This window comes from Eublepharis macularius, chromosome 5 (assembly GCF_028583425.1).
Source record: "Eublepharis macularius isolate TG4126 chromosome 5, MPM_Emac_v1.0, whole genome shotgun sequence".
NCBI classification, from domain to species: Eukaryota; Metazoa; Chordata; class Lepidosauria; order Squamata; family Eublepharidae; genus Eublepharis; species Eublepharis macularius.
Window position 1 is genome coordinate 145,231,625 of NC_072794.1, and position 27,690 is coordinate 145,259,314.

Genomic DNA, 27,690 nt, shown 5'->3' on the forward strand with positions numbered 1-27,690 from the left:
CATCGCAGTATGCCTCTATTAAAGGGTGGGATATTTTTTTCTTCCAGGCCAGCTGGTAACTCGAATAGATTTCACTATAAAATCCATACTAAGAATAATTTAAATGGTTTTTTTAAACCCCATTTGTTTAAAATCTCTCTTTTGCCCTTCAAGGTTGTTCTCAATAGTGAAAACATAATAATTAAAATTAACCAGATTTTTAAAAAACATAAATTTAAGATACCTGAACTAGCTAAACCACAGTTAATATCCAGTCTTCTGAAGCCCTATAAGTCACACCACAATAAAAAAATAATTAAAAAGTATCAATAGGAAGATAATTGAGTTCCCTGTTTTTGTTATATTAAGAATTGCTTTTTTTACATAAAAGTCATACAAAATTTGAATTTCAATGCTATATGCTATCAACTGCTTTCATCTTGTTTTAATTCGAAGAGGAACTCAGCATAAAAAGCTCCTTCTATAAATAAATAAAGACACAGAAAAGTTAGTCAAAAAGAAAAACGTCTAACAAATAAGAACATAAAGTCTCCCATCCTAAGGAAGAAAATCCCATCACATCAAGTGGAATTCAGTCGAAAGTCAACATGCTTAGGGTCATGCTGGGGGAATTCAAGGTCCGTCGAAGCAAACTGGACTTTCGAGGAAGAAGCGACCCTTGCTTAGAATCGACGGGGCTAAATAATGATGGGGGTGGAAATCTGAAAGTGACTTGAGCGCATCAGCCGCTTTTCCATTTCTTGCACTCTTCGAAGATCTCATGCATCTTGCAGTAGGTAATATCTCTTCAGAGCCGCTCGGTGGGTAGCCGTGTTGGTCTGTAATAAAAGAGCAAGAGCCGGGTCCAGTAGCACCTTAAAGACCAACGAGATTTCCAGGGTAGGAGCTTTCGAGAGTCGAGAGAGCTTTGACCCTTGACGGCTCATATACCCTAGCAATCTAGTTGCTCTCTAAGGTGCTACTGGACCCGGCTCTTGCTCTTCGAGTTGCAGTTCTTCACGGGCTCATAAGAGATGCTCCGTCTCAAGCCACTTTCCCAAGCGTCGCCTTTGTTATTGTGTTTTTTTTTAAAGTTTCACCCGCCTCCCTCCCCCTGGCCCCGAAACCCTTGATTCGACCGCTCCAAATCACGAGCGCCTTCTCCCCCCCCCCCCCCCCCGCAGACTCCTTCGCTCTTCCCTGCGCGCACACACGGGCAGGCAGGCGCGCATCCTGATTGACGGGCTCTCGCTCTGCTCTCTCTCCGAAGCGGCTGAACTTTAGGTAAAGGGCAAGGTGAGGGCACGGCAGCAGCATCCTCGTCCTGAATGGGCATGTGCAGAGCTCGCGCGCACATGCTCACTGGGAGCGCGTGCGGAGCTCGGAGGACGCAGTTCTGAAGGAGAGCGGAGCGCGCGCGCTTACCGGCTGCGGAGGAAACTTTCCAGCCGGAGCGGCAGCTGCCCTCAGCGCGGGCTCGCCTCGCCTCGCCCGCTGTCCCTCTCCGTCTTCGCGCGCAGGCGGCTGCGGGGACCGGGAGCCCGGCGGCGGCGGCGGCGGCGCCAGACGCTCTGCGGCAGCCTGCGGTGAGTGGACGGGGTTCTCCGCCCGTCTCCCTTGTCTTGGGTCTTTCGTTTTGCCGAGTGGTGCTGGGTGGCAGCGGGCGAGGCTTCGCGCACTTGCCGGTCGCCAACGCAGCCCCCTTGAACCTCCTCAGTGGGGCGCTTCTTGGTGCGATTTTCCAAGGAGGGAGGAAGAGGAGACTTGTTTGGCGGAGGGTCTTGAAGTTTGTGGAAGCTTTTCCCGAAGACGTGGTGCCCCCCCGCCCCTTTTTTATCCCGAAAGGGTCGCAGTCGTGCTCCCTTTTCATTCATTTCTTGCTGCAATTTTAAACATTCCAAATATTTCCCCTTCAGCTTAAGCATCTCTTCTGCCCCCCGTGGTATTGTGGGTGAGAGCGTGTATTGAAGAACGTTTTCTCTGTTAGTGTGCCTAGAGAAGTGAGTGAATAGAAAGATCCCCCCCCCCCGTTACTATTTAGGGATTGGACACTATTGATTTACATATCTCTTTATCGATTTCCATATCTATTTACTTTGGATGCTAGCAGAGTTGTGTAGTGTCTAGCTATGGCATTGGGACTAGTTAAAAAGTCAAATCTTTTTTTATGTAATTTTTTCTTTGGAAAAAACTCTACCCTGTAGGTTTGTGAAGACTTACTGTACTTTTTATGCAAAATCTGGGGCCAATCGCACCTTAAAGACCAATTAGATTTCCAAGGTATGAGTTTTCGAGAGTTAAAACTCCTTTCATCAGATACATGGAATGGTATCCGATGAAGGTAGCTTTGACTCCCTAGAGCTTATACCTTGGAAATCTAGTTGGTCTTTAAAGTGCGATTAGACCCAAATCTTGCTCTTCGACTGCAAACCAACATGGCTATCCTCTTAAAATTAAACTTTTTGTATTACCTTGAATAGCTTCTTTGTTCTAATTATTTTGACTATTAATATGTATAGTTGCAGCTACTGAAGTGAAAGTGTGGAAAAGGAGACATTTCAGCTGGGTGTGAAAACTCCGTGTAGGTAATACATTGTCGATTTCTGACTATTTATTGTGGGGAAGAAATACACTGCTGGAAAGGATAAAAATATTCCATTCATTAAATTATCATTAATCTGTTTTTTTTTCACTGTATCTAGAAACATCAGCCGCCATAATATGTTCTTTATTTATCATTACCCCTACTTTATGTCTTCTGGGTAAAGTGCTTTAAATGCTCTCAATCACTTCTATTAACTGAGACTTTAGTAATACATTTTCATTTTAAAGGGCCATGTTATTAATTTTGTGGATCCTGTGATGTGGTATCAAAATAGTTTTATATCTGCTTCAAGTTTGCCAGTATATGCAGTATTTGACACTGGTCACACAGGGAGCACCAGGAAGGAGAGTGGTCTTCAGTTTAAGTGGGGGGGGGCGATAAATAAAGCTCCACGTGAAAACAATTTGTTCATAATAATAATAAGTAATGTTTGATGGAATGTTTCATCCTGAGCTCCAGTATTTTAATCTGTTCTGATGGAGTTCTTTTGCTCATAGCGTACAAGGAAGGTCTAGGTTTTTTTTGTATTCTGTCACCATTTTAATTTAATGATGCACGGTATATTTAAGAGATCGCATATAAGATTTTCTGTTTTAAAGTTAAGCCTTATTACAAAACTGCCTATCAATTTAATATCGGGGAAAAGAAAAGTTAGTGTGATTTATGCGTATTAATTGAGCTTCTGAGTATGAAGTTAAATACATGAGCCCAGAAAAGGCCCCCTGAAGGAAATTATTACAGGTATATGGCATGCTGTTTCTTGACTAATTTTCATTTAGGTTGATATACTCGGATGAAGTGTTGAGCTTTTCCAGTACCCATGATGAACCAATTAAATATTCTGCTGTTCCATATCAGTTTTGTCTGAGGCAGTATCAGGTATATGATATTCTTAAAGCAATGAATCAGACTTAGTTGTGGTGGCGCAAAGTTTACAAAGAACTTCCCAGGAATACATGAAATACAGTAACTTCTAGTAGCAACTTTCATAAAATAGTGGCTACTGATTTTCATGTGATAACAAGTTTGGACTAAGTGTTAATCCTGAAAAGACCTTTTTGAAAATGCGTGTAGTTTTACACACATTTTTTTCCTGAGCTCTTCCTCGTATTGTTTTACCCTAGCAAACTTGTTGTCATTAAGTTGGGCTGAATCGCTTGGGTTAAGTGTATGCTTTTAACATATCGTTCCTTTCTCTTGCATTGCTATAAACAGAACACAACGTCCCTCAAGGACAAGTTGTATTAGGAAGAGATTAGCTATTATGTTTCAACCATGCTTTTTGACATCACCTTGATGTTCACTTGATGTGGGATTTTTGTAATTTAAAAAAACTGTAATGTTTAAAGCAGCTGCTCCAGACTATCCCAAGCCCAGCGTTGTGAAACACTGGAAGTTATCTTAAATCAGCTCTGCATGAATCAAAAGGGGAAAGGTAGCATTTCCTCACTCTAGTTGGAACCTTTGAAAGCCTGATTGTATAAATCTAATGTCATAGCTGGATGAAATCTAATGTCATAGCTGAATTAAATGCTCAATGTATGTTGCTGTAGCAAAGACCAAGGCCATTATACCGAAGGCTGAACTTAGTTGTTTGTTGGTAAGTACCAATAAGCAAGTATTTGTATGGAGATTTGCATTAAGACCTCACATTTCCACCTGGCCATGATGAAGTAATAACCCCGTGGCCTATTTTAGAGAACAGCTAGCTTGAACTGAGGTAGCCAGAATGGAAGTTGTTAATTCAGTATAAGCATTACTCCAGCTGTTAGCCTGTATCTTTATCTTTTAGTAATCAACACAGAAGTATTTAAAATTAATATATAGATGTTAAAAATATAAAGTTGGTCAAGTAATATTTTACCTACATTAAGATATTAATACTTAGTTAAGAAACTGTCCATCATCCTTCTTACTGTTACCAAGGAATAGTTATTTGGTAATTGGCATTTTTTCCCAGTACTGCCATCTTCCCCCTCCGCCCCCCCCCAGTGAATTTTACTATTGACACGGTGTTTTGAAATATCTTCGCTAGCAAAACCTATTGGAACATTGGTGAATGATGGGGGGGGGGGGCGTTTTGGTGCTGTTAATACACTATGTTGCTTAATGAGAAAATGTTTATTGAAGTAATTTTTTTAAAAAGGAACTGAAATTTAAGTATTGATGTAAGAATTAATTGCATTTAACAACCATACTCTTCTCCCCCCCCCCCTCCACCTTGGGAAATGACTTACTTTGATGAATGATAAATAGTTTGCTTGAAGTTGCAAAGATAAAAATTCTGGATGCAATCCAGCCAACGTAATCACTTCTATGTTTCATTCAATTAAATGGGACAACTATCACATTCTTAACTTCCATCCCATTCAAACTGATGGTGAAAGTGCGCGACTTTACTTGAATCATGCCTTCTGCGTTAATGTATGCACTGCAAAGTATAAGGAGATGTACATCTTTCCGAAAACTCAGATAGAGCTTTGCTGTTGAGGTCATTTAGTGGGCTGTCAGAGAATGCTGTAAGTGCACCTTTCCCCTACACTGTGGAGATATACCAAAAAACCCTAATCCACAATAACCCAGGGTGGCTTTTTTTTGTTTGATAATTTCATAACTTTAACAAGATACTTGCTTTGATATGAGAAAGAAAATAGTACTGATCTTAACACGCATATTTTCACCCCAGCCACAAAAACATCACAACAGATTTACCAGAAAGTATAAACTATATGCATTGTTTCTGCTCTTATATCTAGCAGTTGAATATGTTGTGTGTAACTATTCTGGAGTCATCACAAATGGTTCTGCCACAACTCTGTTGGATATATAACTTAGTCCACAACAGTTTGGCCTTTTAAAATGTGTTGGATGGCTCTCACGCCCCAGGCATTGAATGAAGTACTGCTCTCTCTTCTCATAGCATCCACCTTATCAAGGATAAAGCTTGAAACTAAACAAACTTGAAACAATTAGCCAAAAAGAGATGGCATTTTTGGTGTCCTTCCTTCTCTCTTTCCAAAGTGCCAGAAAAGCTGTCCCAAGCGAGTGGGTTTTTGTTTGTTTGTTACATTTATTTGCTCAAAGGTCTGTTCAGAAAAACAGTGGGGAAGTGGCCACCAAATCGGAGGGGACAATACTTCATCTTTATTTATAGATCTTAACTCTTTTAATAGTGTTTAACAAACACCCTGCCTTAATCATGTGAGGATTAGTCCCACATTTAAGTGGCAAATAACCACAGTTTTCATCTCAGGGACTATACCTTGGGGGGCTCAGATTAGTTACCTATTGCAGAAGGGTTGGGTGGTGATCCTGTCATTTCATAGGGGAAAGAGGGAAACTACTCTGTAGGGAACCGTTCTGTTTTTTCTCCGAAATGGATTTTTTTTTTAAAAAAAGGAGATTGTTCATGTATCAAAGGAGGATGTGTAAGATATAGAAAAAAGTAATTTCTGCCAGTCTAATAGAGGAGGCACGTTATGTTGGTAGTTCCTACCACTGCATACAATTGCTAAGAACATTTTCCTGGGACTAAGTCCCATTGAGCAGACCTGCTTTAGTATTGCTTCCTGAAATCGCAACTGAAAAAAGTGTGATAAGGGAAAAAAAACTGTGCTCCAAAATTGTAATGAGTTTGGGGCACAGATTCCTGTCTGGTATCATAGGAACATGCCTTAAATATAACAGTCAGAAAATCTCCATTTGCCCAAAGAATTGCAAAGGACTGTAGTTTTTTTAATTCCCTACTGAGCCATTGGACTGTACTTATGTATCACCTTGCAAGAAGCCTGCAAGAAGGGAAAGTATATTTTTTAAATGAGAAAGTAATCAGTGTGATATTTTACAAAATTACTGCAGAAAACATTTTCTGTTCTGTAATTTTAGAGATATTCAAAGCCACCATCAGCAGGTTGGCAAAGAGGTGGTCTGTAAATTTCCTTTAAAAAAAAAATCTGAGATTTAAAGGAAAGCTTAAAAGGAAAAATGTTTTGTCAGTTTTTATCCACTTAATACAAATCAGTTCAGCACTTAAAAATTTCTTTCATTGTTAGCGTAGAAGACCCAAACACACCCATAACAGTTGGTTGAACCATCTCTCCCAATATGAGTCCATATGGCAGCACTCATCCTTTGATCATGGCCTTTTGTCCACCCTCTTTTGCAGGCAAGTTAAGTCTGCCACAGTTCAAATCTCGAGCCTATTCAGTAGCGTGACCCCACATGTTGTGGTGCAGCCTTCCTGAGTGTGTCCGGACAGCACCTGCTCTTAAGTTTTGGGAAACTGTATAAGACAGAACTGTTCAGGAGGGTGTTTAGCTAATAGCTCTGTTGTGTATGTTTTGGCAGTTCCTAGCATTTTGTTTATTAAATTGGTGTGGGTTTGTATTGTTTGTGAGCTGTCACACCTTAAGTCCTCTGGAGAACAGCAGACTAAAAAAAGTCTTAGTCGGAATGCTTCACTTTGATCCACTGATGTGTGGTACATATGTTTGAAATACTTTAAGCTTGTGGGTCTTGGGTGTGTTTAACTGTGCACTGGACTGCAGCCTGTGTTTTTAAAGTCTGTGTTCAACAAGAGGCTGTTACAGTTTGCTTATTAGTCTTGACAGGCAAGGTGTGACAAGGCAGGTAAGTTCAAAGCTCTTCTAATTTTCTTTTTTTGTGAGCGTAATCAATTAAATTGGCCCTTCAGATTACATTGTTATCTCTGGTTTGCAGCATTAACTCTTTGTAGTCCAAATACCACATGAATACATTTAATATCAAGGAGCTCTGCTGTTTTATACAGTACATGTTCTCCCTGCAAGCGCACAATCAATCCTCTTGATTTAGCAGTATACATAGAGTGCCAGAGGCTATAAGACATGTCTTCATTTATTGCTTCTGGGCCATTAACTTTACATGCGGGTTGAGCTAAAGAGCTAAAAGTGTTCCTTTCCTATTGAATGTGTGCTATGAAGACCCTTAAGGAGTATTTTTTGTTTTTTGTTAGTGAGGGGGCCAATAAAAAAAAAAGTTGCTTTCTGTGATCTAGACTTCACTGTGGCTTGTGCATGAGAGATTTCCCTGGCGATGGCGAATGGAGCCCTTTGCAAAAACAATTTAGTGGGTTTTTAAAAAATAGAGAGTTCTTATCCAGAAGGCTGGGGTATTCTGTAGCGCTTTACAATCTGAAGAGGGGAACCCATTTCTCAAATTAACATTTGATAATTTTGTATAATGAAAAATATCATCCAATCCCAATGAAGTATTTTTCTTAAAATCTGATCTGTCAGGTGTAGAAACTTCCTGCAGATACAGCTTTTTTTCCTGCATCTATAGCAACCTTGCAAATTACAAAAATCTTTAAAATTGCATAATCATTCTATAAAATTGTTATCTTGGCAATGGGGATATTGAGACAGAGGGATATTTACGTGTGTATGTTCATGTTTCTCAGGTAGCTCATTAAGTCTGAATGGGTATAAGAAAAGTGATTAAATAAGGAGAAAAAATGATATAGGATGACTCAGCCAATAAATCAACTATGCCTTGCTGTTAAGTCATAGTATTAGGCAGAAAAGTAGAGGTGCAATTTTTAAGTGTAGCTAGAGATTCAATATAAATTAGCACAAATTCCATTTAAATATTTTCTCTTGAGAGAATACTTTTTTGCTCTCTTCCCATTCTCTCCCATCTTTTTTTTTTTTGGCAATCTAGTTGCATGTTGTCTGGGAAGCTGTTTACAAAGGAGGTATCTAAAAAAAACTCATACTAAATGAAAAATGAAATATTTTTAAAAAATGAGCTACAGGACAAAACAAGGAGGCTTACAACCTCCAACACAGTAGGGGCACATGTCTTTCCCCCTTATTATAAACGCTTTTTAGAGCTTAATCTCATAATGTCCTTGAAACTTGCATACAGATTTTTATATTCTGCTACCAAAGGGGGGAGGGGACAGCACCACATTCTACTACGGTAATGAAACATAGTTTTATTTATTAATTAAAATAAATGTATAAGCATTTTTAGAGAAAAATCATTTTCCTTTTTAGAAAAGCATCTTCATCAATATGGAAAGAGGTGAAAAAGTTCCTAATTGCTAGTGAGGCCGTTTGAAATACTTTTCTTCCCTCAGGTAATCTAATTAGTCTTTCCCCCCCTTTCTTGCCTTCTTCAAAGAGAAAAATAGCTTTTATTCATTTCCATTCTTTAATTTTTTTCCCTTCCTAAAGGTAGTAAAAGTGTGTACATTGTTGAACTAAAGCATATGTGAACTAGCAGATCAAAACCATGAAGATTTTTATAAAACTAATATTATGTTACATCCTGTACAACGAGTGGATTTTTTTAAAATCTTCAGAATAACAACATGCCTCAAACTTGTAGAATCTTCCCCTTGGCAACTTAAAAGATATTAAGTGGGTGGGACACAGACTGCATTAAATCTGCTCCTGTTTTTCTTATTGCTTGATTTAATCGAAATATATAAACATCCAGAGATAATTGCCTAAAATCAATTGCACAGTGAAACATACCAGAACCAAACTTCAGAAAAAGGAGGGAAGATCTTCTTTTGGAGGATCTTTAATCTGTTATGCATTTGAAAGTTTTTGAGATGTGGATTGTGAATTGGTGTTTTCATGATTTTTATGGGGGGTAGTGGTTAAAAATAAGGCTGCATATATTTTAAAACTAGGTTTATGACTTATTCATGGAGCTGGAGAACTTTGTACTAATTTTGCAGTCTTGAAATAAAACATTATTTGTTCTTATATTGAATTGGGCAGGATCTGATATGAGCAATTCCATGGTATGTTAAAAAAATGTAACTGGATATATCCTTGCTAAGAAGAGGGATGCTTTTTAAAGTTAGTTAATGCTGCCTTACTTGAACAAAGATCATGAAAGTAAACTGATGGGAATAATATACATTTATTATTTTAAAATACCATAAATCATAAAAAAATAATTAAAGGCACATTTTCCCCTGGAATACTTATCCTAAAAACTGTAGTTTCAAATTGACATTATTGTTAGTAATTCTGTTTTCTAGCAAAACAGGAATAATTCATATAATTGGAGAACTGGAAAACAGTGCTCTGTTTTAGAAGGAATCAAAAGGGGTAGTTTTGTTGAATGTTTTAAAGACCAGTTGTCTTTGGCTCAGATTTCAGTGAAAATGACATGAATTGTCTTAGAATTTAAGGGAAAAAATCTAAGGATGAAATGGCTAATCCAAAGTATGTTGGACCCAATCACAAATTCGTGCACATACACTAGTGACAGGAAAAATAAAGGTTAAAATCACCAGGAAAAACTCTCTCACTTCAGTTGTCTACATAGAATGACCTCATCTATTATGAAATCTTTGTCTTTGTCTTTGTGTGAGTGTTTGCAAAAGTTAGGCTGAATTGAACTAGAGGTGAACAGAGTGTGTATAAACCAGGAAGAGAAAATAAGGCTATAATTAAATTCTTAAAGTTTCGAATGGTCCAGACCTACTAATTAGCACTGTGCTCCCAGATTGAAAGACTGGGTATGTTCCCAAAGTAGACCCTATCTAGCTTGAATGCTGGCCCCATCAGTGCCTATTTTCTGCATTATCTACAATAGCCCCTTTTATGTTTGGCCATAGTGATGATGGAGCCTCTTCCCATGTGACTGCAGTATGCATCGGGATTATATGAGCAGGTCCTAGAACCTGTTTGGCTCAAAAACAGTGTAATTGGCTCCACTCACTTGGTTCCTGTTTATTTACACACTGTATCACTGTGGGATCATCCCATATAAAAGTTGTTCCCGTGTTACTGACAAGCCACAATGGAGGGTGCCCATCACTTTTTCCATTCTGATGTAAAATAGCCACACAGTTTCTTGCATATCACTGTGCATTGAAGGAGTGGTAGAAACTGTTTCCCCCCACATCTGGTCCTTCCATTAGTTGGGGGGGGGGGGGAGGTTAGTACATTTTTTTGGTTTCTTGGTAATATGGATTTTTTTGCCATGGAAGTAGGATAGAACTGAGTGGCTTTCCTGCATTTTTAGTCAAATGATGTTGGGATAGCTGTGGCAGAGCAAAGTTACTGTGTGTATATCACTGTATGTGTGATAAATGTAGACTTAAAATTAGAGTTGCCACCTTTTGATTTGGGGAGGATTGAGACATGGAGCTCCATCCTTTTTTGACTGAGAGTTAGCACCCACCTTATCCATATATGCAGAGTGCTGTAATTGTCTGTAAGTAGACTAGCGGCTACAGGAGCAGAGTTTTCTTGGTGACACTGCCAGTGCTTTGGAGTTCTTTCCCAAGGAAAACACATTGATGGCTTTTAGAAAGTCGATCATACTTTTGTGCAAACTGAGGTTTCAGGGCGGTTTTATTAGTGTACTAATTTTATGATTTGGGAAGGGCTAGTGGTAGAACCCGTGCTTTGAATATAGAAAATCACCAATTCGAACCTTAGGATCACTTGCAAAAAGAATATTTGGTAGCACAAGTGGGAAAGCAACTTTACCTGAGTCCTCAGAGCATCTGTGCTATCTATAATAATGGGCTGGCTAGAACAAAACTGTGAACACCAAGACATGGTTCATCTTTGTTTCATCGAATTGTTAACACCACATTTTTATCATCTTGTAGCTTTGTTTTGTGATCTTCCCTGAAGCCCTATTACAGCAATCTGTCTATACTTTAGGCATACTCTGCATTGGGCAACAGAAGAGAGTGGGCGGACAATTGTCAACTTGAATGCTTGAAACTGCCCTTCAGTATAAAGTGCTCAGCATTTGCAGAGAAACATTATAAGTCTGTGTGCAAAAGTTGTAGGGTGAGAATTCCTTAAATCCAGCAAAGTATTTTAAAATAGAGGAAGGGGCTCAGGTTTCTTGGGTACCTGCAAGAAATTGAGCCAGTGATGGACAGGAGAAATACATGGCTGAATATTTCGGGCAAGTGGGGCAGGGGGGATGGGAAATGGAGTTTCTTATTTCTAGCATTTTCTTAGAACAATCAAAATGTTTTTGTGAAGTAATACAGTTGCTCTGAGCGCTCATGAATAATACGTCTGCATTTTGCTCCGTTCCTGTTTTATAATTTTTTTCCACTTGGATAAAGACTGGTTCCTTGCCTGCTTGGAGCATCTTTTAAACTCTGTGCTCATTGCATAGTCTAATTGTTTTTCACCTAATATTTGATTTCAAAAGGAAGCAATGAAAAAAGTAAGGCATGAATAGAAAAATATCATGAAATGGTAGCTTCATAGCTCTTGACCAGGTAAAACTTGAGGGAGGTTGTTTCTTTGGGCAAACCATACTCATCTGGGTGAGGGCATTGCCTTGTAACATCGTTTTATGACAAAAGTATTATGAGAGATGCTACGGTAGTGATATTACATGGCAACATGATTAGATCTTGCTGGTGGTGTGAATTGGGGGAGGGGGTGTTGTGTATCCCTATTTACTGAATTCTCTGTGTGGAAAACCTTTATATTCACAGTTGTAGTGCAGAGTATTATGAGTAGAGGTACCACTGGCTTGGATAACACAATCAGTGGAAGGTGAATGTGGTTGCTAATCTTCCCAGCTCCCTGTCCTCCCCAGCAGCCGTTTATGACCCCTGGACAGTTTATTGCTGGGGTTACAAGACCCACTTGGAGTAAGAGTAACAGGTTGGGAGGCTGCAGTGAAAAGGAGGTGAAATGGCTCCCTCCTGCCTCTTATGTAAACAGAGCTCTGCTGGACAAAAACATATGAGTCATTTTGCCTTCTCCTCATTGGGTCCTTCTGCACAGTTATGACTCCAAATTGGTCTGCTGACCCTGGAATAAACTGGAAATAGATGCTGGGGGGAGATCCGGGACTCTTGATGGATCCAGCCATTTGCCATCGGGCGACCTTACAAAAACAAACCTTGCATTTTCTTCCAAGGGATTTAAAGAAGGGGGAAGTTTGTCAGCAAATGTACCAGGGGTATCGAAGTATGTCACCCAACACCTATTTAAAGCTAATAGGATTTAGATTAAATTAGGACTAATTGCAGAGAAAGAGATGTATTTGCATAAATGTATATCCTTTAGCAGTGTTTATATCATTCATTTTCATTGCAGGGCAACATAGTGAGGGTAGATTTGTGCATACACCAGAATGATTTAGGTTGCAAGGCTGCTCATGGTACTTAGAATTTCCTGAATGTATGTTAAAATGATATTGTGCATTATTGTGTTCAGTTTCTTCATCCCCACAAAAACATCTTGATCTATCATTCTGATTTCCATTTTACGGATAAGGAATGTAAACTGAGAGATGATGTACCCATGCCCAGTTATCCAGTGTTCTTTGTTATCTACATGCCTATCCCACTTCTATCCTGCCATTCTTCCAAGAAGCTCTGGGACTTTACATGGTTCCCCCATCTTGCATTTGATCCCAGCAACAATCCCATGAGTTAATTTAGGCTGAGAGACAATGACTGGCCCAAGGTTACCCAGCAAGGTTTACTGTGAAGTGAAGATTTGAAGCTGGGCTTCCTTGGTCTTTACCTGATTCTGTAACGAAGGGAGCTCATACCCTGGAAATCTAGTTGGTCTTTACGGTGCTACTAGACCCGAATCTTGCTCAATGTACTAGCTATTTTTAATCTTCCCAGGTGGTATTGACAATAGTTCTGTGAGTGAGCGGGATTGAGAAACAATCAGTTTTATTTTATTTAGATTTATATTCTGCTTGCTTCGCGAGCGGGCTCAGAGCAGATTACAAACAGAAGATATAAAATCAACAGGGTAGCATAAAAATATAAAAATAGTATAAAAATGCATTTAAACAGTAGCGCACATATTGCATAACTTCCAGTATCAACAAATCTGCGGAGCAGGGTGGCCAATTGATAAAGACAGAAAGACCAGATGGGCATTTGTCATATTGTTTAGGGTCAGCCCTGTAAAAAGATGAGGAATAGTTCAGATTTGTAGGTACAAGTATCAAGTTTTTAAAAGTCTGAGTGGCTTTTTCAGTCTTATGCATGACTGCAGCTTATGTAAAGGAAAAGCTAAAATGGAGTGAAGTGAAAGATCCATGATTAGGATCTTCTGTGGGATTTTTAAAATCTAATTAACAGCCCCAGGCATTGAGGATAGGTTGTGAGAGAGTGTGAGAGAGCCTCTCATGCCTTTTTCCATGATTCAAATACCCTTCCAGAGATATAATTAGTTGGGGAGGAGGGGAGACCAGTATCTTTTTCTTCCATACAGAGTTAATTGCAGCGTTGGAAGGGTGTTTTAATTCATGGAAGAGGCATATGAGGAAAGTGTGAAAAACACCTTCCCACCCAGTGACCTCTCATCTTCAAAGCAGTTGTCCTGTAAGAGATCCTAATTACTTTTCTTCCACATCAGGTATATTTTGGCCCTGGTATTAAATGACAGAATGTATTGTTACCAGTCTCCCTTCCCTAGTCTGGTGCTCAGCTAGTGCCAGACTAGAAGCTGGCCAGTAAAAGAAGCACCGGTCTGTCCAGGGATCCTATAAGATTAGCCCAAGAATAAGGTTTTCATAATCTAGTATCCTGGGTTCAGAAGGGACTGTGGCTAAGCAGTAGAGCATCTGCTTTGCATACAGAAGAACTCCAGTTTAGCCCCTTGCATATCCTGTTGAAAGGGTAGCAGGCAGTGTGAAATATCTTCCTCTGAAACTTTGGAGAACTGTTGTTCTCTATTATCGAAGTAGATAATAATGACATTGATATTCAGTATAAGGTAGCTTCATTTGTTTGTGAATGCTGGGTTGGGGGGCAGGGGGATGAAAAGAAGGAAGTTCCATAGCGGTCAGCATCTTCCACTGATGGATTGTGGGATCCCACCCAATGTGAGTAGGTGCTGCTAGGCTTGCAACTGGGCTGTGTTCATTCAGGGGTTGTATATTCAGTGCCTTCACTGTGCTATTTCAAGCCATACTGGTGATGCAAATCATAGAGCGGCTCTAGTTCCCACAAATAAACTTTCCACCTGACTGCTGTGCAGCCAAGCCATGAACTTGGTGATGAGCCATTCCTAAGATGCTCATCTAGAAGAGCTGTCAAATGTCAGCTGGCATTTGGTATGGCAACATCAACTGTTTAATTAGAGCTAAGTGCTATGCAAGTTGGGGAGGAGGAATGCCTGAAAATAATTCTTATTTTCTTTAATATTTCTTTCTTGGGCTCAGTGGCATTTCATTTTCTGTTCTGGAGGTTAATAGCAGGAAAACCAAATAATAACCCACAGAATACAAGTTAAACTTTACAGCTCCTTAAAAAACTATAGGGATACGAGAATGAACAAAACACTTTGTGCATGAAAAACAATCACAAAAAGGTGGTTGTCTGTAAGCTTGGGTGGTAGATAAGCCCTCTGTGATACTTCATGGAGTTATGGGAATCCAAGCTGTGATTTTATAAGGAAGTTCCCATCCCTCATGGTGTCGCAGTTCATTCAAAAGCGCAATAGCAAAGTTGCTGAAAGGTCAAAAAGAAAACGGTAAGCAAAAGGAAGCCCCAATTTAGTCAGTCTGATGACTTCTATAAGTTCTAAATCAAAAGTGCCATCTTGTTATTCAGGGGATGGATACTGTGTGCTAATGTAAACTCCACACCAACTGTAAATTGGTATCTAGCACATTCATGGAGAAAACTCTTCCAATTTATTATAATAAGTGTGTAAGTTATTGCACATTAGTTGCAGCCCTTTGGCTCATTGTCTATAACTAATATGATCTTACTAAAAGAATAATTCCTCAGCTTGAGACAAAACCTGCTATTAAACCATGTTCCTTGCTTTTTAGTAAAACTTCCCATGCGTACTTAAGGCGATGGTGCCTTGGGACAGCAATCATCCCCCTATATGGTGATAAGTTGGTCTCTGTTGGTATTTGCGCCTCATCGGTCTTCCACCCACACGGGGCTGACATTTACACCTGCTCCTTCATGACAGAAATGTGTTCTTCCTTCCTTTGCCTGACATCTCCTATTGCAAAAATTGGTCCAAAGCCCAGTCCAGGAATACCAGCCGTCCAGGAAGGGTGTACTGTTAAAACACCATATATTTTGTATTCTGCTTATGGGCAGCCTTAACTAGACCTCCTAAGAAGGGGTAGTTACAGGTGGTTATGCAAAAATAACTATGAGAAGACATAATAAGCTATGTAGAGGTAATGTGTGTACTAAATCTACCTCATGCTTGTTTTCAAAACTGAAGTTCAAGGTCTTGAAAGTTAGCAGATGTTTTGGATTTTTTCTTCCTTTGAAACCTCACTGGAAAGATACGCTTAAAGTTCTTCTGAGATTTGAATTGTGGTAATAAATGTTTTCTGCCCTCAGTCTTCAGTGCTAGAGTACAAGTTTTCTCCCCCGTCCCACCCTTTTTTTTTAAATAAATGAGGAAAATGCATCAAACAGGCAAAATCTGGCTTCTGTTATTGTATCAGGGAAATTGTAAAAAAGCAAAATTTTGATAATCTTGAAATGCATGCAACATATTGGTTATAGTTAGTATTATTTGTAAATTATTGGGAATATTTGTTTTTCAGTGATACTAACATTTCAAACACAGTGTTTGGCATCTGTTGATTAAAGATGAATTGATACATAGGAAATTAACAATATTCGTTCTCCAGTTGGTGGCTTGTAATTGTTAGTGTCACAATTTTCTGGCTGTAACATGGGAATGCTTCTTATCATACAAAGCTTCTTACACACACATCCTTTGGAAGTCCAGTGTGCATTAAATCCATAGCACGTATACAGAACCTGCAACAGACAGCACCATCTGTTCTGATTACATCTCCCCCGCTCCTTACACAAGAGAGTTTTGTGATAGAAAAATAAAACCACTTTGCTGGTATGGTGTAGTGGTTAGAATAATGGAATAGGATTTGGGAGATACAGGTTCCACTCTGTCATGGAAGATTGCTAGGTGACCTTGGTCCAGTCACGAACTCTCTACCTAACCTACCTCACAGGGTTGTTATGAGGATAAAATAGAGGAGAGGGAGATGATGAGAAGCCACTTTGGGTTCCCATTGGGAATAAAGGCAGGGTATGGAGAAATGTCTAAAGAAATATTATAAAAGCCTGGGAATACTATTGTTGCCCACTTACTGATTCTTCTTACAGTGCTAGAAGACTTGACATATATGGCTGCAGTTACTTCCTCAACTGCAGCTAGAAAACTATTTTCAAATACTTCAGCATCAAATATTTATTGTTTGTTGAATACAAAATAATTTCTAAATAACTGTGTCTTATTTCCAGATCTTTGGATAACCAGATTTTTTACCATGTGTTCCATCGAGATTAAATCAGCAAGTCAAAGGCAGTCCTGATTAACTGTGACTACAAAAGGGTTTAATCCAGGCTGAAAATCCCAGTTTGTTAGGGGGAAATAACTGTATGCCCACATTCCTCTAACCATAGGACTTAATTTTAACAGAGATTCTTTGTGTGAAAAGCGAGGGGAGAGAAGTGAGGTATGCACACAAGCCAAGTTCATGTACATCCTGGCTTAATGTTGAATTACTGTGTTGTCTGAATGTAGCAGCTGCCTCGTTGAAGCCTGGTTTCAATGTAAAAGACATAATTGGCATCCTGTTTAAATCAGTTGGTGGCTCCCACATTAGTCATACATGGGGAGCCACTATGGCATTAGGTTTGATTCACTGCTCTGCCATGGAAGCTTACTGGGTGACCATGGGCCAGTCTCACACTCTCTGCCTAACCTACCACACAGAGTTTGCATTGAGGAAAAAATGGAGGATACAAGAATGATATAAGCTGCTTTCGGTATAAATTATGCTAAATAAATAATCTCATCCATGAATTCCTAGTATGCTAATATTGCATGCACAGAGGCCAGCAAACCAGTGGCATACCTTGAGCTCTTTGGAGTTAGTACAGTAATGCCAGGTGCTTGTAACCTTGCAAGGTTAAGATTGTTACCTTCCTAGAGTTGATTTTAAACAATGCCTGATTCAGTGTCTATATTCCAATATCACAAAAGTCAGTTTGTTATGAGAATGAGCCAGGGAATGTTCGAGTGTGTGCACAGAGCAGAAATTGAAGACTCCTGATTGGAAAGAAGCTAGGCTGTAGTTTGTTGTGACAGCCAAGCGCCCTGACAACAGGTGGGTTTGTTTCTTGAGTCAAAACCAGAATTCTATGCTTTGTTTTAAACCCAGTTTGGAGGAAAGGAACGAAATTGCAAATTTGTTAAAGTACCCCAATATGGATGTCACAATAAACTGCAAAAAAAATGTCTTCTTCAAATCAAGAAGTCTTCCAAGGTTGCTGTAGCAAGCTAGCTTTTATTTTTTAAAAAGATTATTCTTGTTTTTTATAATTTGCTACTGTTTTTCATGAGCACTGCAGCACAAAGCGGCAGGTATACATAGAATAATTCAGTCATACTTCCAATTATTATATATAAAATATCCAGTATATAAAATCAATACTTCTATTATCTAACCGAACTTTATATTATATAAAGTGGCACTGGCAAATCTTGATAATTCTTCTTTATATCGTTTTCAATATCTTTCATAGAATGTCAGTTACATGATTCACAAAATACATAAAAGCTTGTCTTTCAGACTCCTTGTACACTTAGAGGCATCCTGTTCTGTCCAAAGTGGAAGGAGAATGCACCTTGTTCATATGGCGCCTTCCAAATGCAGCTTTTTAAAGCAGTAGTGTGTATGTGTGTGTGTGGGGGGAATCTTTTAAAACAATACACCTTTTTTGTTCAGTGTGCAGCACATATACGAGTTGGAGGAAAGGGGAGAAATGCATGAGTGAATGCAACCTGAAAAAAAGGAGCCTTAGGATTGAGAGAGGAAATTACATTCCCCTAATGATCTGAAGATACACCTACTTTCTCTGTTTTCTGAGACTTCAGGTTTTGCTTACCCATATTCCTACTTTTCCCTGGTACCATTTTTCTTTGCCAAGACATCTCTGCTAAAAACCAGGCTGCATGCTTGCTGAATCATATATGTCATTGTGGATTGCACTAAGTCCTAATCTTAAAAATATTTTTCTGATTGTGCAGATTGGCTAACTTGAAAGACTAAATTGTGGATAGGTGCAAATAGCTTCAGGCAAGACACTTAAGTTTTCAGAAGAGATAAGAGTAGACTAAATGACAGCCGAATAAATGGCCTTTTTCTGTTCTGAGCAGGCTGGGTAATTATTGGCCATATTACTAATTAATACTATTGAAATAGTGCCCAGAGGCTTTGCTTCGGTGTCATAATGAAGACAGTAATTGCTTCAGAGGGTAGTAATCAATGGACGGTCTTGGAGACAAAAGTGGATGCCAACAGAGAGGGGAGCATTCAATAACTTTGTGATGGAGATAATGGGATAAGTGTCTCCAAGTTTTCATCTGCTCATCTTGCCAGTGGGCTGAAATGCAAAGTTCATTGGCTTTAAACTGTGGGTTAGGCTTGTAGTTCTGTTTCAGCATTCAGAGCTCATCAGATCCGTTCATGCTGCAACTAAACAGGTGTTAAACCAGTATTACATAAATGCACAGGATATGTAGCACAGATGTGCATTCTAAAAATGCACAGTTGATGCTTGCCCACTGCAAGCTCCTTGTCATGTGTACCAAATAGGCCCTTTGCATTTAGTAAGTTTAGTGGAATGGCTGTCAGATTTAAGTCTTAAGCCCCATATACTGAAATGGTACTACTAAGGCCCACCTCAGATCAAACTAAAGATTGTTATGTTTTACACTGAATCAGGTGGCACAACTGTGGGTTATACTTTTTTAGGTTACATGCACATTTTTCATAGTTTTGACAGCGGCTGTCCCCCTGCATATTTATTTGTTGAAAAATTTGTATTCCACTCTACCAGCCAAATAGCACACTTGGTGGTGGGAATAGCTGAGCTAAATTTGTCTGTCTGTCTCTTTGTCTCACTCACTCACTCACTCACTCACTCACTCACTCACTCACTCACTCACTCACTCACTCACGCACACGCACACGCACACGCACATGCACATGCGTGCTCACATCCCTCTCCTTTATGCTGGGATGTCCTGTGCAGGTGGCTGGGTTATTATTGTGTTTTTTGGTCTACAATGAAAGAGCATTGAAAATACAGTCTGGTGTTATGCAGTTCATGAACTCTACCAGCTTGCTGTAGCAGCTTATTCTATGGATGTTTCGGGCCTAAGGTAGCCAACTCCCATTTGGGAAGTTCCTGGAATTTTGGATTTGGAGTTGGGTGGGGTGGATATAATGTCACAGAGTGCAGTCTCCAAAACAACCATTTTCTCCAGGGGAACTGATCACCGTGAAGATCAAATGTGATTCAGGACATCTCTAGACCCCACCTGGAAATTGGCTAACCTGTTTGGGCCCAGTTTCACTGTGACTCTCAGGTGAGAATTTTTTTTTTAATTATCCAGTGCTGCATATAGATAATGCTTTGTCCAAATCTCTTCATCTCATCTGTGCATAGTCCATTAGCATGCCAGGTGGTGGTCTAGATAGCACTCTCGTGCAGTGCTCTCACAGTCCAGTGCAACTTCATTTATAGCACACCTTTCTCACCGATACTCAAGGATATGATTAAAATAATTCAGAAAGCACAGATCTCTACTAAACAAAACAATGCTGTGGGAAGATTGAAGAAGTAGAAAATGTAGCAAGCGAATAAAAAAGGCAACAAAACAGTGGATGTAAAAACAAAGAATTAAGGCAACAAACCGTCTAAAATTTGACATAGCATACTGAAGAGGGAGTTACAAAATGAACTACAGTCAAAAGGGGGAGATACATACAATAAACACTCCAATGAACTATAATACTAAGCCGCCTCATATCTCTAGCAATACCATATGTATTATATGATCTATGTTTGCATTATATATTATGATCTATATTATTATTATATGATCTATATCTCTAGTATGATCTATAAATCTAGTATGATGGCTATAGTTCTAATACCGATTGTCTTGAACGTTTCTGTTTTGCACACTCTGTGAAATGAATGTGGGTAGTATGTAATAATATATAGTAGATGAGGACCAGGCTTAAACAAGATGTTGGTTGTGTGAGCAGTGCCACGTGGGTACATTCTTGCTCACCTGTCACTGCATTTACATCAGACTTTAAACTTGACTTCTGGCTGGTACATGCAGCACAATGTGATTGGGATGTATCTTGAGATGATATGGTTGGCATTGCTATTTCAGTTGCAGGGAATTTATTTTACAAGTTGGGAGAGATGAAAGAAGTCATATTCAATATGTAGTCTTAAACTGGCAGTCTGTTTTGCTGTCTTTAAACACCACTGCCATATTTTTCTAGAGGAGTTGCTGTGTTAGTCCACTAGCACTTTAAAAGACTTAACAGTTATTCCAGCACAAGTTTTCTGAGTTATTGTAACTCATTTCATCAGGTGCATATAGTGTCCATCCCAAGCAGCTAAATTATACTTTATTCTGTTGCAGTTATAGCTCCAGCGTTGTAGAACAGATGTAGGAGAGAAACTACCAAGAACATGGAGAGTTTGTATAGATATAACTCTAAACAGTCCCCATGTTGAGTATACCTCCAATTTTGTAAAAATTAGTTTTTTAAAAAAATCTGTTGACAGTGACAGAATGGTAAGAGGTATTTAGATATATTTGTGTTTGGAAGAATCTGGGTAGAAGACTGTCAGATGTCAATCCTAGAGGATTCTTTCAAACTTGCAGTGCTCAAAGAGAGTTATAAGCAGAAATCAAAATGCCTCCAGTTCTGCAGCTCCACTGGCACCTACCTTTATCAGTCCTTTTCTCTTCTGTAGGGCACAGTTGGGTACACCCTTGCTCCACCAGGGAAGTATTTATTGGCATGTGGTGTGCATTATAGTGCAAGATCTTATTTTGAATTGAAACCGCCTTGAATGCCGTTTTAGAAAGCATCTTTCTGCAATGGTACAGGGTGGTTTACAATTCAAAATAATAGTCTGCGCTATAATAATACAAAAGGAAAGATGGGGGAAAGAGTGAACTTGGGGTCCTATTGTTACTGAATGGAATGTTTGCTGCAGGAGAGAATTCTGGGAGGAAAGGAGTCAAACGGCAATAGATTCTGGTCAGGCTGGTTGACTGGAGTCCTCCCTATCCTCTTCCTCTGATTGTGAAGACTCCCAGAGTGATGTGCAGAATCCCCTTGGGAGTGATGCGTGTTGGGCTTTACCTTAGCACACACTCTGCAGGCCCTTTCTTATATTATTTTTGGAATGCTTTTTGCATGAATGAGTCCATCTGGTTCCCAATCATATACGACTGTTTTAGCCTCCTCCTAGGCTGTCACTGCCAGGATTAAGGAGCGTGACTCTCTATCTATGGTTGGAAGAGTAGGAAAAGCAAGCAACTTGCGTTCATGAAAATGTATCAAGCCTTTTTTGTCTTGCCAAGAATATTCTGAGAGAAGGGAATTCCTTTAAGCAAAGGAATTATCAAAAGAAGGCAGCAATGTCTTTGGGAAGAAGTGGCTGTGTGATGTGACTGTATAGAATATAATTTGGCTAGAAACCTGCAGAGAGAATGAATTACAAATGAGTGAGTAAAAATAAATTCCCAGTCATATAATATTTACTCACAGTGAGAGTGGAAAGATCCCTTTCCTGATACTTGATCTGCACTGTCCGTAGTGGTTTTGTTTTTTATATGCACAATGGGAATTACAGACTTTTTAATCAAGCTGCTGTAGAAAAATGTTGTCTTTCTATTCACTGGGGAGGCCCATGATAAATTGAAACGGCTTCCATTAGCCCCCTCACTCCTTAGTTCAACCACTTAAAATTACTTTGGACTCTGCCCTTGTATGACCTCCACTTCAGCTCAAATGTTACTCCTTCCCAAAACACAGCAACTGCTGGTCAGAGTCTAAAGAGTTGCTGTGGGGGTGGGGGTGAATGAAGTGGGGGTGAATGAAGTCACAAATCAGCTTGGGGAATCTGGAAAGAGTGGGTTGAGCAGAGTGCAATGATGAAAATGGAGCACCTTCTGAGTTCCAAAAGCATGGTTCCATAATCTGATTTGCTAGAAGTTCTCTGTAGAAATATCTGCCCTTCCAAAACCCATTTTATAGAGCAGACATATATACACAGTGCAGTAGTCAAGTTGGCTGGCAGGCTTGTTGTGACAGAGAAGTGGGCTCTACCCAACATCCAGAATGATCATATGAGGATTTTAAAGCATCTTTTCTCTGTGTCTGCCACAAAGAGGCTTTCAGTGCTAGTACCAAAATGACAGAATTCCCTTTTCCAGGAGCTGCCTTGCACCTTCCCTTCAGTCCTATAGGAAGGCAGCAAGAAACTTTCCCTTCCACCAAGTTTTTGATTCGGCTGAGACAGGCTCCATTTAGAAATCTCATATGACAGCTTTATATTAGTACTGCCGCTTGTTCCTTTTCATATTGGTCCTGCTGCTTCTCAACCTGCCCAGCTGCTATTTTTGTGGATTTTTAAAGTCTCTGGGCTAATTGCACGTTGCACTTTGGGTGCTGTGTGCTGAAAGGTAGGACGAAGGATATTTATCACCCATAGGGCTCTCAGTACCTCCAAGAATCCTGCTTTTAATCAGTATCTCTCTTTTAATTTAAGGTTTACCAAAGTGGAGAGAATTGAGGTCCATGAATTTTGGCTCTCCTTGATAGCCAGCTGTTATGTGCAGCACACCTCTTCCCCCTTGCGCTCAGCCTCTTTGCCCAGGGCTGGAATCTCACCATATCTGAGTGCCTTTCTTCTAAAGCATGGCGTGACATGATTGACTGACCCCACTTTTTCCTCAGTTTGAGCAGCAATAATTTGTGGCGAGGAAGAAAGAGGCTCATAGTATATAAAGGGTTAGGGACTGTAGACTATACTACTTAGTATAGTAGTATATTATGTTGTATAGTAGTATAGTAGTATAGTATGTTGCTGCAAGTATGCTCCTACTGGATAGTCACCACATTGTTTAATTTTTAAAAAAAGGTAAAGGTAGAGTCCCCTGTGCAAGCACCAAGTCATTACTGACCCATGGGGGATGTTGCATCACGACGTTTTCTTGGCAGACTTTTTGTTACGGGATGGTTTGCCATTGCCTTCCCCAGTCATCTACACTTTACCCCCAGGAAACTGGTTTCTCATTTTACCGACCTCGGAAGGATGGAAGGCTGAGTCAACCTTGAGCCAGCTATTTGAACCCGGCTTCCGCCAGGATCGAACTCAGGTCATGAGCAGAGCTTGGGCTGCAGTACTGCTGCTTACTACTCTGCGCTACGGGGCTCTTACATTGTTTAATATGTCATGTTAAATTGCTTATATTTTGTTACAGCTCTGAATTCAGAATTCTGCCTGTTTTCAAATTTCTGCACCCCATACCCTATTATATTGATTGTTGAAAGCCCTAGCGCTTGATTTTAGCAACTCCACTGTGTAAGCAGCCTTGAGTCTCAGTGAGAAACCTGGACTATAAATACTGCAAATAGATAAATAATATACTTAAATACATTCATCCCAACCACTTGCTGGTGCAGAGAAATTCCAGATACTTAGGGATGAGCTGTAACTATGTGGTGCATTTTGCACATACTCTGAAGTCCCGGTTTATTACTGCTACATGTATTTCAGTAATGAGCCCTCAGATTAAGCTCTAATTTTGGGCAAGGCTCTATTTTAAAGTTTTCCCAACCATGGGGAAATGACATGGCTTGCAGAGGGTGGCAAGAAAAATTAAAAAACAAGTTTGTAAAACACTTTGTATGCAATTAGTTCAGAGGCTGTGAAAAGTGAGCAGGCAACCTTAATGGCATTGGACACTCTCTCAGTGGCTTAAATGACCATTTATGAATTATGGCTGGGTAGAGGCAGAAGGGAAACAGCCTGGAAACTGGAATGTAGTTGGTGAATGAGGCACAAGTTTGAGTTTTGTGTCTTGCAAGCAACAAGGAACGATAGATGGTTCAAAGAGTCCGTTGTTGTTGCTTCTGGGGAACTGATGCTGCTTTAGTGACAAGCACAGTGTGAGCTCTTGCCTGCCTCCCCAGGCCCCCTCTTCCCCAGGTAATAAGGGAATGGAAAAAAATGCCTGGAGTGTCCAGTATTTTCTCTTTACAGGGAACTGGCAGCCAGCTGCTTCTGGAACGTCCGGCTACTTGGGCTAGAAGTGTGTGGGAGAGTGAGACATTATTAATCAGTTGTATAGCGCTTAATTGTGGCTCTGATTCCAGTGCTGCAGAAAATGCTTGATTACTGATTTCTGCCCAGGCTGGCTAAACGTCTGTGGAGTATTGCTGCATAGGAACTATTTATACTAATGGTAGGGTTCTGTGGTATTAATATTCTGAGTCCATTTAAAATATGCTAGCCCTCTGGAACCACGGGGAAGGTTGGGGTTTGGGAAGGGAACACGGTCTCCATTGTTCTCAGTTTCCCTTTAAGATTTTAAGTCTCTCTTACACTCATTTTCAGTGTATTGGGACAGCATGCCAAACTGAGTAGTTGCCCCAGGTTTTGTAGATATTCCAAGACAAACTCTCTGGATTATATACACAAGTATAAAAAGTTCAGAAACCCCCTTTCTGTGTGTTTAACCTGCAGTTCATTAAATAAGACTGAAATGGCTATAAAGTTTGGGGAGGGGCTGTTGAGTTATTCCACCCCCCCCCCTCTTTTCTGACCAGGAACAGTGCAGCAACCAGAACATGCTGTTCCTAATGATCCCAATAGAAGAAGTGCCAAAAGAGCTGACAAAGCTTGGTCCTGCTGAAAGAGCTGTAACTTGACATTTCATAAATCACGACACAAGTACTAACATGCTGTTAGAGACAAACATCTTTCGCATGGTAATTGTTTTCCAGATTCTACTCCTGTAATTACTTACTGTGTTTTGGCTCAGCCGGCAGATATTTTCTTGGCTGTCAGGCTTTGGGGAGGGGAGGAACAAGAATGAAATCTTCTTTCCTGGTACCTTCAGCATTACTGCTCCGTTGATGGCCTTTTAATCAGGAGGATCATTGTGGCTATAATCGGAGCACTTTTCAAAAGAGTATTTGGACAGAACGTTGTGTAAAATATTTTACAGACTTCTAACAATTGCTGTCTGCAAAACATTGCTGAGATAACTCAGTAGTCTGCTGCCTTGCTAAAGAAACAAAGTACTTGAGAAGTAGAGAGGGTATGAGATAGCACTTGGAGTCTCTTCTAGGGCTGACATAATTCCAGAAGTGTTGACGCAACAAAATTCTGTGTTAGGAGAAGGAGCAGCCAAGGTGTAATTTTGAAATGTTTTCAGCTATGTTTCCATCTTTGTAGCAGATAATGTGTATATAACTCTAGTAAGCTGCCTTTGATTTAATAATAATACTGTGAAGTTCTGAGTCTTAAAACAGCCATCCTCACTTCCATTTGCTCATTTGGAGCTTGGTTTCAGCAGCAGCTCCAGAAACCATTACAGATAACTTAATGGGCTTCCCTCTCATGAAATCGGGAGATGACTGCTTCCCCAGGGTCCTGTTTTTCTCTCTTAAGGACAGAAAGGCTGTGGTTATTCAGCCTACATTGTAAATGTAAGAAATTCACTGGAGATTTATTGTCGAAGGCTTTCACGGCCGGAGAACGATGGTTGTTGGGGGTTTTCCGGGCTGTATTGCCGTGGTCTTGGCATTGTAGTTCCTGACGTTTCGCCAGCAGCTGTGGCTGGCATCTTCAGAGGTGTAGCACCAAAAGACAGAGCTCTCTCAGAGATCTCTGTCTTTTGGTGCTACACCTCTGAAGATGCCAGCCACAGCTGCTGGCGAAACGTCAGGAACTACAATGCCAAGACCACGGCAATACAGCCCGGAAAACCCCCAACAACCATCACTGGAGATTGTTTCGTTCCTAGTTCTATAATACTTAACTTTATTACACTGCAGGTTGACATTTATTGCAATTTAAAAGTATATTTCTGTACTTAATTAGCAGTCTTTTAACTTTCTCCTGATCTTTAAATCCCTTTAATTCATTAATTTTTTACTACATTAGAATTTAACTCATTTCTTTTTCATACATATGCCTTTCTTGTTAGACCAGTAACCAGTAATAAAAGAAGAAAGCTCTTTAAGAAAGGCTTGGGCATCTTAAATATATTGTATGGAGAAGAAGCTGGTAGATAAGGTATTTCAAATGTAAGTGGCATTCTGTTTCAGTCTTCTCCTTGCTTCCACAAGTTTATTCAACATCACCTTCACAGGAGTCTTGTACTACTTCGCTGTGTCTGCAATTCGAGTGCAGTTAAAATAGCAATGGTCTCCATGTAATTGAGGTGGGCTGTGCAAATCTGTCGCTGTGTATACAACTTCGGCCAGTTCACCAAATTATACAATACTTGCCTCCAAAGCCTTCTAGTTTATGAGCTCCAGACTTTCTTACGTGAAATGGTGTATGGCAAAGCTCTGAAATGCTCTTGGGTGTCGCGTACTGAAGTCTATTCCTTCTGAGGTCTTTTGCTGTAAGCACAAGTTTTGGCTCTTTGATTGAATTGATACAGAAATACTAACTGATGACAAATGCAGAAGAAGGAGATAGAGTTTATATCTCATGACCTGGAAGGAATCCTTTGTTTGAGAGTGTAATCACCAGGACAGAGGGAGCTGTTTTATTTGCTGTTGTTCAGGTCCTCTACCTAAAATGAAAGATTTCAAAATGTTTGCTTTCGGGATGTTTATTCTACTGTATGTATTTAAATGTAGACATTGTCAAATGTAGGCTTGGACTCTGCAGACCGTCTCTGACTGATTACAATCAACAGAATGGGACCCCCTCCCCTTATGACAACCCCAAATGCCCTTTGAAATGCTGCTCCTGGAGGGAGGTAGTTTCCAGGAATGGCATAATGGAGAAGTCAGGGTCTCTGGTGGTGGTGAGGAATTGGCAAACTCATTAGCAGATTTTTTTTTTCTGGATCCAGTTAAGTAGCTTTATAACTAGCTTAGATTTAGATAGATTTTATAATTTGCAGAATAAGCTTGTAAAGCAACTCTGCTTTATCAGGATACTTTCTCCCAAAATTAAAAACTGAGCTAATCAGGATGGGATTACAGCAAAGTAATTTTCAGCATTG

The 27,690-nt window shown here is 39.9% G+C and overlaps 1 protein-coding gene across 1 annotated transcript in view; it reads left to right on the plus strand.

The window, feature by feature from the left end:
* Nucleotides 1–1,305: 1,305 nt before the first annotated feature.
* Nucleotides 1,306–27,690, plus strand: part of EYA2 (EYA transcriptional coactivator and phosphatase 2) — a 199,973-nt gene continuing 173,588 nt past the window's right edge. Inside the window, exon 1 of the mRNA XM_054981392.1 lies at nt 1,306–1,565. The gene's annotated coding sequence lies outside the window, so the exon portion shown is untranslated. The remainder of the gene's footprint in view (nt 1,566–27,690) is intronic.